This window comes from Thalassophryne amazonica, chromosome 16, assembly GCF_902500255.1.
Source record: "Thalassophryne amazonica chromosome 16, fThaAma1.1, whole genome shotgun sequence".
Taxonomy (NCBI): Eukaryota; Metazoa; Chordata; class Actinopteri; order Batrachoidiformes; family Batrachoididae; genus Thalassophryne; species Thalassophryne amazonica.
The window spans coordinates 54,135,362-54,144,871 of NC_047118.1; positions in this window are offsets into that span (position 1 = coordinate 54,135,362).

Here is a 9,510-nt window from a genome sequence, read left to right on the forward strand (position 1 = left end):
TGGTCGGTTCTCCGGGCTGCGTCCGAGACATAACACCCCCCCCCCTAAAAACTGATCCCCCCTGCCTCCACTGTGCATTCGCCATTTGGGATCACAGCAACTCGTCTGAGTCTGACTCTCTTCACCCAAAGTGATTAAAGGGAATAATGTGATTATTAACCATCAGATGACAAAGTAAAACCTCTTTAATCATTGTAAAGTCAGTTTTAAGCAGAAACAAGGCGATAATCGATGAGTCGCTACTGACGCTTTGAAATCACAGCGGCGCAGTGAACACAGGAGCAAGCAGCTCGTCTGGCTGCTGCACTCTGATCGCTTTCCCTGTCTTTTATTCTGAAATAATGCTGAATTTATGTGAAAATGATTGTTGTACAAAAGCTTCAGCTATCTGTCGCTGAGACAGATGATGACTTGAGTCCAGTTTTAAACAGAAACAAGGTGATAATCAGTGAAATGCTGGTGATGCTCAGAAATGACGCATGCGCAGTGAAGGCAGGGCGGACCGATTTTTATGGGGGACTGTTCGGTCTGTCACACCAGCGTCAAGATAAGGGAGGTGGAGACTTGTTTAGCACCAGACTCCAGAAACAGCCCAACTTTCGTCCTAATTGTACATCTCTCTTGCTCCCTTTTCCCTCTTCAACAGCATGCCAAGGTCTTTGACCTTATCATCCACCTCACTGGCTCCGGAAGAATCCTTTCCGGACCCTGTGGTTGCCAAAGCTCCAGCTAATACGCAGAGCACAGCAGCCTCGGACTAACGGCCAAGCGCCACAACCAGTTAGGAGTGATCCCAGCAGACGCCCAAGCGGTTGGGACTGCCAGGTATGTTCTAATCATCACAACCGGCACGGGCCCTGCAGCTCCTTTACAAAGCTTAGCCTGAGGATCCAACACCCCTCAGAGGCCCCGGGCCTCCAGGAACCCTGCGTGTCACAGCAGTATATAAAGTCAACTGGCTCTCTTTTTGCACTGTCTCCACACACATGCTAGCCTCGGCTGAAACGCATGTGTGCCACATGACCGCGCTTTGTTTTTGAGACAGAGCTGTAAATGTTTAGTGTTTGCAACTTTTTCATGTCTGTGCGAGTTGCGTGTGGAGCGTCGATGAGGAATGCATTCTCGATGCTTCGCCTGCAGCACTGCTATCATGGTGAGACAGCTCCGTGCCCATGAGGGGGCCACAAGGGCCTCCTGTCTCCTGAGCGCTAATGCATCACAGCCACAGCTGCAGATCAAGGACAACACCCATGTAAATGCATACATGCACACAAGAGCAAACACACACGGTCGCTGAAGACGTATCAAGATGTAGTCATTAAAATTACATGATTAGTTCTATAAACGGCACAACTGAGAGAATGGCTGATGACACCTGTAGCATCATTATAACATTTAAACTGCTTGCATGACAGATCTTTCCTTTTTCATAATATTAATGTCATTCAGCATAGAATGTACCATGACACAAACAGTACTCTGAATGTTTTATGCTCACACACAGCAAAACTAAATGTTTTATGTCGTATGTAAGCTTTAAATCGGTCTTACACTGCAGAACTTGTCTTTTTGGATGTGGTTACAACTTCATCTCATAAAGGCCAACGGTCATGATAATAATTATTCTGGGTGTATTATAATAACTTGTCACAGATGGGATCTTATTTTGGGTTTGAGATGGCGAGAAGTTGGAGAGATGGTACAACATGTCATGATCAGCTCCAAGAGAGGAAAATAAAGAGAGCGAGACTCGTCACCACAAACCTAATGTGCATACCCTGGAAATATTACGTACATTGAAAGTACAACAGATGAACAAGTATTTCCATAATACAAAATTGGACGGCTGTTATTTAATTTGAATAAAAGCATGTTATTGAAAAAACAAACATAGTGGTACAGAGATTAGATTAGATAGAACTTTACTGATTCCTTGGGAAGACTCCCTCAGAGAAATTGAGGCTCCAGCAGCGTTGCATAGCAGCACACAGGGTAAGAAGCACACAGAGTATCAAACGTAAAAATAAAAAACAATTTGCAAAATGTAAATACAAATATAAATACCAGAAATACTGCCTACTACTGGTTTACTGGCTACTACTGTTCCTCTCCTTCCCATCCTCTGTCTTCCTGTTACTCCTCCTCCCCCCCAAGAAAGGAGTTGTACAGTTTGATGGCCTGAGGGACAAAGGAGTTTTTCAGTCTGTGGTTCTGTACTTGGGAATGAGCAGTCTGTGGCTGAAGAGGCTCCTCTGGTTGCTGATGACAGTGTGCAGAGGGTGACAGTGTAGTGGAAGCACTTTGTTTTGTAATGCCACTTCACGCTGTACCAAGAAACATGAAGTATAAATTTTGTGGCTGTCAATTGATTACAAAAGTAATGTAATTAATTACATGCATTGTGATTAACAAATTAACTGCATATATAAAGTGGATGCACACAGAGCAGGCCAAACTGCAGGCCAACGTACAGTATGAATAGCACTGTGAATTTGATCAATTTTCTAAATAAGACACATAGATAAAATACACCCATTAAGCCTAAATTATTGTTTTTCTGGTTGTTAATAATAACAGTAACAATGTTAAACACAATTAAAACATACATAAAAGAATCCATTTATTTACACAGACTGTTCACCCACAATACAACTTAAACCCCACGGAAAGATGTGCAAATCAAAGACTGGCAGCATGAGAGAGGTCCTATGATGACGCTTACTGCTTAGTGCTTTGCTTGCCAAGTGCCTTGAGTTGAGGCTTGACAACCGATTGTGGTACAAACACTGATTACTGCAGATATTGTACAATATGCTGTTACTGTCAACAGTTCCTTCTGAGTTCACGTACAAAGGACCAAGGAGCATCATCTTCATCTTGTTTGCAAAGATGCTGGGCATAATGGAGTAAGATTAATGCATGTTTTTTAAGGCAATTTTCTACAATTATTATAATTAATTAATCTAATTTGATGTATTATTACATCAACCATAATAAATGTATTTGGCAACTGAATGTTTCTTAGTCCTATTACATTCATGCTTTTGAATCCATTTGGTATAGTAGTGGTCACCCCTGTACAAACGCTGGTGCAGGTGTCTTTTGTCAGTGTAAAGGCCCGTTCACACATAGTGCGAATATGTACAACTCAAAGGCGACACCCGTCGGAGCAGCTGGTATGTGTGCACCACAAAACATCGCGCCGATGGGCACGTGTGCATGATGGTGGTGCGACGGTTCGTGCACACGGGAACACAGTGCCACCAGCTGAACGATGTGGTTACACATCGTGCAGCTGCTGTGAAGAAAAAAATTAATTACAAATAAAAAAATAAAATACATGCTGCGACAGTTCCATGCATGCGGAAACACAGCAGCTTTTCCCCAGGAAATAAAAAATACATGTTACCCACGGGATTCGAAATTGATGCTGAATACTGCCTTCTATCAGGAATGACATGAATGAGAAGCAGTTCACTCGTCTCATTCATGTCCACATCTGCTGGTGTGTGTCCGGCCGACACGCGTTTTGTGGACGGCGCGCCGCAGGACACCGAGTCAGGTGGAACAGAGCTCACGTGGGTGACGTGACAGTCAGATCGCCTGCTGCGTGTTATGATCTGATGGTCCGTTTCAACCTGGGGGCATCCTGTCCATGTGCACGCCATGCATGCGCACTCGCTTGCTGCAGCCCGTTGCCACGGTGATATATGTTTTATGTCCACTTGATGACAACAAACAGGCACACGCGTCACAGTGGTCAGTTGTTAGTCCATGTCCATCCAAACAGTACTGTCCAGCTGGGATGTCCAGAATGACAGATCTCCACAGCTGCTTCTGTCATAGCCACACCTCCTGTCAGTTCAGCGCACACACCAAAGCCACACTCATGGGGCACTTAAACAAATTTGACTGTGAATACGACAGTGATTTTCTGCAATCTGTTGTCTTGCCAAGAGTGCAACTGGCCACACATTTTCTAAGTGCCAAGCAAGCTGTGTTAGATGTTCGTGTGTGTCACCTGGAATTTGGCCAACACCTGCTGCGCGAGAGGGTTTGATGGGCTCACACAGCACGTGCTCTGTCTTTCAGCCGCTGGTGTGCGCAAATAGTTGTAGCAACAGGTGTACAAGGCATTAGTGGCAGCTACGAAATTACCCGGTTTGCATACAATTCCTGCTTGATGCCCACTTAATGTGCAATTCAACCAAATTCTCACTATGTGTGAAGGGGCCCCAATGTTTGTTTTTGGTTCAAATGGACATTGCAGCTGTCAATAAAGAATAAAGAAATAAATTATCTGTACTTAAAATACAATCAGAAAATTGTATCAGAGAACTAATATTTCTATTTTTTCCTCTAAATATTCAGCTTATCTTTCAGTTTCCAGAACAGAATCATTCTTACTCAGCATGTTTTACCATACCCAGTTCTACAGTAGAAGCAAACCTTCAAACAAATACTGTCTACTTGAAGAGTTTTAATGGTTTGGTTTTCAACATCAGATGGAGGGTCATATTGCCTGCCAGTCGATGTAAGTGGAGCATCAATAATCTTCAGGGTACAAGAGGGACCCTCCCACCTGGGTCCGCTGTAAGGCTTAGAGCGATCATGAGGATGCAAGAATGTTACTTGCACATCTTGTTCCGTGTCCGTTTAATTTTAGAAATTTTAGGAAAATTTCTAAAATTAAAATATTAACTCGCTGATCAAACTTTGTGATTGTATTTTAAGTACAGTAGCTCTGTATTTTACATTTGTTTGTAGTGAAACATGGCAGATTTGATACCTTAATGTTTGGTTCAAGATACCAAGTTCATATTTTGTGACTACATCAATGAAGGCAGTCTTTCCATTGGTATAATTCCTTTTTTGGTAGACCTTGTCATACATTAGCAATAAGTATTTAAAAATATCACCATGAAATTTTTTTTTTTTCCATTTTTAATGCCTCATAAATCAGAAAATGTTATTTCTTTTAGAAAAAATACTTAAGTCACCAAAATAGTAGTACAACATGAAAATACCAAAATTTGTAAGAGCTGATGTGCTTCAGTGTGTAAATAGAGCGCCAAAACTCTGCCAAAATACTTTTTTTTTTTACATATTTCAACAAGCTATAAACTGTCAAATATGCAAATGTGGATCTTTTCTTACAGTATTTGGACATCTAGTACCTAAGAACTCCTGAAAATTCCATGCATCTAGCATGAATAGTTCAAAAGTAATGACTTGTCAAAGCATCTTTTTCTGTACCACTCAAAGTTAAAATCAGTGTCACAACCCATTTTTAAAACCCCAGTATCCGAAAAACCAAAAAAGATATACTCCTGATATTTTTTATGGTATTTACTCTGAATAATAACATTATTTTGTGAAAGTACGAAACACATTGGAGATGGTCAGTCTGGAACATTTTCTGAAATCTGTTGAGTTTGAAATTGTTGAATTTATTTACCTTTTGAGGCTTCAAAAATGGAACTGTATGAGGGAATATCAAAACATTTGTACCTCAAACAGAAAGAGCAAGAAATTTGGATTTATGTTTTATTTTTCAACAGTCTTCTTCCAACTCCATTCACTTGTTCGTTGTAGTTTGCCAGTCATTGATACTCGAACGGGAGAACTCAACATCTTGGTCCCCTAACCAGCCCTCCACTGCAGCAGTCAGCTCATCGTCATCCTCAAATCTCTGGCCCCAAAAGTACAACCCTAATTCCAATGAAGTTGGGATGTTGTGTGAAATGTAAATAAAACAGAATACAATGATTTGCAAATCCTCTCCAACCTATATTCAGTTGAATACACCACAAAGACAAGATATTTAATGTTCAAACTGATACTTTTTTTGTTTTTGTGCAAATATTTGCTCATTTTGAAATGGATGTCTGCAACACATTTCAAAAAAGCTGGGACAGTGGCAACAAAAGACTGGGAAAGTTGATGAATGCTCAAAGAACACCTGTTTGGAACATTCCACAGGTGAACAGGTGAGTGTCATGATTGGGTATAAAAGGAGCATCCCCAAGAGGCTCAGCCGTTCACAAGCAAAGATGGGGTGAGGATCACCACTTTGTGAACAACTACGTGAAAAAAAATAGTCCAACAGTTTAAGAACAATGTTTCTCAACGTTCAATTGCAAGGAATTTAGGGATTCCATAATCTACAGTCCATAATATAATCAGAAGATTCAGAGAATCTGAAGAGATTTCTACATGTAAGCTGCAAGGCCGAAAACCAACATTGAATGCCCGTGACCTTCGATCCCTCAGGTGGCACTGCAATTGAAGTGAGCAATATGATCCTACATGAAATAAGTAGCTAAGGCATTGATGTTGATCAGGTGTGATGCATTGTAATATCCAACTGGGAAAAACGTGCAAGGCTCAAAACTTTATGACATCCACTCGTATCTCCACATCAAATAAATTCTTTATGGAAGTCCAGTTAGCTTTGTCAAGTGTGAGTTTGTATTATATCTGTATCACATGAAAATGTGTAATTTCTGTGTAGGCCTGTGTGACACTCTGCCTGTAATAACATGCATGTAACACCATACTACACGTTATGATGTAGTGCATTACAGGAGTTTTGAACATGCTCAAACTACTCATCTCAGCAAAACTAACAACCCCATTGCAGTTATTTCACACACTGAAGTATGGCATGCATTTCACTTCAATCCTGGTTTTACATGCATTTATATCACATTGCTGTGTAGTGTATAGCCAACTTTCATCAAAATTATCTGCACATATTCAGAATCTTTAGACCTAGCGGGACATGAAGTCAGGTTTCATTTTAATATCTTTGAGCAAATAAGGGCCTTGTCCCACATGCAGCGCTGTCCAACAACAACCAGAAGGACTGGAGATGGATCGGTTTCTGTCTCCTGGGAAAAGCTTCTCACTCCAGAGCTTCTCCAAACCGTCTGGACTGGCTGTCGACATTCCCTGCCTTTAAAGTATGATCAAGAAAAGCTTTAACTCATTACTCTCTTCAACACCCCTCCCCCTTCTCATGCTAACTGCTTTCGTATGTTTAATAATACTGCTTTCAGATGTAATTTGTTCCACTAAGATGCATTAAGGTGAAAAGTCATACAGTAGTGCACTAATTCACCAATACAGATACCTTCGAACAAGTCATGAGAAAAAAGAATGTAATGGTACTTTTTTCTGGTAATTTTTGTTTTAATCAATTTGTTTTGTTTTTTTATTAGATTTTTAAAGGCTGTAGACAAAATTATGTATCTGTGACTGCTCTGCTGTGTATTTTGTAATGATGGTGTGTAAAAGTATTGAGGACTTTACTTACATTTTAAAAACAGGATTATTTAATAATTACAGTAGAGTTCAGAATAATAGTAGTGCTATGTGACTAAAAAGATTAATCCAGGTTTTGAGTATATTTCTTACTGTTACATGGGAAACAAGGTACCAGTAGATTCAGTAGATTCTCACAAATCCAACAAGACCAAGCATTCATGATATGCACACTCTTAAGGCTATGAAATTGGGCTATTAGTAAAAAAGTATAAAAGGGGGTGTTCACAATAATAGTAGTGTGGCATTCAGTCAGTGAGTTCATCAATTTTGTGGAACAAACAGGTGTGAATCAGGTGTCCCCTATTTAATGATGAAGCCAGCCCATGTTGAACATGATTTTCTCTTTGAAAGCCTGAGGAAAATGGGATGTTCAAGACATTGTTCAGAAGAACAGCGTAGTTTGATTAAAAAGTTGATTGGAGAGGTGAAAACTTATACGCAGGTGCAAAAAATTATAGGCTGTTCATCTACAATGATCTCCAATGCTTTAAAATGGACAAAAAACCAGAGACGCGTGGAAGAAAACAGAAAACAACCATCAAAATAGATAGAAGAATACCCAGAATGGCAAAGGCTCACCCATTGATCAGCTCCAGGATGATCAGACAATCTGGAGTTACCTGTAAGTGCTGTGACAGTTAGAAGACGCCTGTGTGAAGCTAATTTATTTGCAAGAATCCCCCGCAAAGTCCCTCTGTTAAATAAAAGACATGTGCAGAAGAGGTTACAATTTGCCAAAGAACACATCAACTGGCCTAAAGAGAAATGGAGGAATATTTTGTGGACTGATGAGAGTAAAATTGTTCTTTTTGGGTCCAAGGGCCGCAGACAGTTTGTGAGACGACCCCCAAACTCTGAATTCAAGCCACAGTTCACAGTGAAGACAGTGAGGCATGGTGGTGCAAGCATCATGATATGGGCATGTTTCTCCTACTATGGTGTTGGGCCTATATATCGCATACCAGGTATCATGGATCAGTTGGGATATGTCAAAATACTTGAAGAGGTCATGTTGCCTTATGCTGAAGAGGCCATGCCCTTGAAATGGGTGTTTCAACAAGACAATGACCCCAAGCACACTAGTAAATGAGCAAAATCTTGGTTCCAAACCAACAAAATTAATGCCTCGCAGATGTGAAGAAATCATGAAAAACTCTGGTTATACAACTAAACACTAGTTTAGTGATTCACAGGATTGCTAAAAAGCAGTTTGAACATAATAGTTTTGAGTTTGTAGCATCAACAGCAGATACTACTATTGTGAACACCCCCTTTTTTACTTTTACTACTTTTTTACTAATAGCCCAATTTCATAGCCTTAAGAGTGTGCATATCATGAATGCTTGGTCTTGTTGGATTTGTGAGAATCTACTGGTACCTTGTTTCCCATGTAACAATAAGAAATATACTCAAAACCTGGATTAATCTTTTTAATCACATAGCACTACTATTATTCTGAACAGTACTGTATGTCATTTATAAAGCACTTCCAAGTTAAAAATGTCATACTGCTGTGCACATTTGAAAACTCAAAAAATACAAAATTACAACCACCAAAGATTTAAAACAAAGTCAAAAAACAGCAGTTTTAATGTTTGATTGTATTATGTATTGTATTAAATATTTCAAAGATACAGATTTTAACATTTAAGTGTATATTTATTTTCACTCTGCTCAACCTTTTCTTCTCAATTACTATTTTACTTTTTTCATAAAATTTTAATACTTGTGGTTTCTTTTTCACAAGTTGAGTTTGTAAGTTTTTAAAAGAGCTACATAAATAATGTATTATTTCGGCTGATGCAATTGCAGAGTTGACATAGGTTGCCTTCATTTATGTATTCAAGTAGCTGATAAATTATGGCAGGTTTGTTTTTTTCATTGTTTGCTAAATGTAATTTCGTATTGGGCCTCCTTGTTTATTTTTTCTTATATGAAGCTTGATTTCACAACCAGGGGTTCTTGTTTCCACCAACACTGTCATGTGACTAACATGTGGAGATCATTATTAAAGTATCTTTGCAACAAATTATTGCAATAAAATTAAAACTGTACTGCCCTCGCAAATGTCACAACAGTGATATGCTCTGCAGATGAATTAGTGTTTGTTACACCTGTCAAACTAAACTGTGTCCCGATACAGCCATAAAGAATTATCCAACAGCAAATTGTGGTCCGACT